Genomic DNA, 1,137 nt, shown 5'->3' with positions numbered 1-1,137 from the left:
ACTCTATCCCTCCAAATGGCCGCTTTCTGGAGCTGCTAAAAGGAAGGAGGCACTGGCGGGAAGGGGGGCAAGGGGGACAGTATCTCACTGGGCCTAATCTCTGGACAATGAAGAACTAGAGAACTGACCTTCTAGAAGTCAGGACAAAGGGCAGGGCCAGGGTGCGCAGGGCCCAGCTGCCCCTCCTCCTCCCCACCAACCCAAGTCCCTGCAGCAGCACCATCATCCACCTTCCCAGCAAGCTCCCCACTCTGCCCCGGGCTGGGCCTGGCTTGGCTTGAAGCCCTCACCTCAGCTGGCACCAACAAGGGGGCTGGGAGTCCACTCTGGAGGGCTGGGAAGAAGGGCTACTTTAGGGAGTGGATTCTGGAGGGGGTCGCCACCCCCTCATCGACAGACCACGGGGAGAAAATCCTTCTGGGGTGATTGGCGGGGTCGTCTGGTGGGGGTGGGGGAGGTTCAGGGCTAGGACCACCCAGTTTGGAGCCGGGAGGGACCCAGCAGATTAGAGACCTGGGTAAGGCAGCTGCGCAGGGCTGTAATTACCCTAGAGGAGCAGGGAAGACACAAGCCCAGGATGCCGGAGCAAGGGCGGCAGCAAGGCTCCAGGACCTCTCCCCAGCCCAGCCATCAGCAGGGGAGAGAAAGCGAAGCCCTTTCAGGGGCCTCCTTGTGACTCTGCTTCATGCCTCCCGACGTCCCCCGGGCCGCTTTGGTTTAGGTGGGTTTGAGAAAGAATTTGGACTCGAAGCTGCCCTCTCAGCCCCAGCGCCAGAGCCCCCAAACTCCAGGGTGGGAAAAGGGAGTCCCAGCCCTGCTCCCCCTCTCCCCCAGTCCCCGCGGCGGGTGAGTCACCCGAGCGCTCCCTACATAGTCCTCTGGCGCTGCGGCGCGTACCAAGGCGCGGACGCAGGGGGAGGCATCTGGCGCGGCGAACTCCTGGAGCCGTGGCGCCCGCTCGGCCGTGGCCGTGGAAGAGGCGCCGGAAGGCTGCGGGCGCGGGGCTCCGGGGCGGGGGCGGCGCGGACGGCGCGGGCGCGCGGGGCTGGGTCCCGGGGCGCTGCTGGGGCGGACTCCCCCGCGTCGAACTTGGTACGCGCCAGCGAGAGGCCAGGCCCAGCCCCGGCGGTACAATAG

This window comes from Macaca nemestrina, chromosome 1 (genome assembly GCF_043159975.1).
Source record: "Macaca nemestrina isolate mMacNem1 chromosome 1, mMacNem.hap1, whole genome shotgun sequence".
Classification (NCBI taxonomy): domain Eukaryota; kingdom Metazoa; phylum Chordata; class Mammalia; order Primates; family Cercopithecidae; genus Macaca; species Macaca nemestrina.
The sequence above is the reverse complement of the archived record's forward strand: the minus strand, read 5'-3'. Positions refer to the sequence as shown.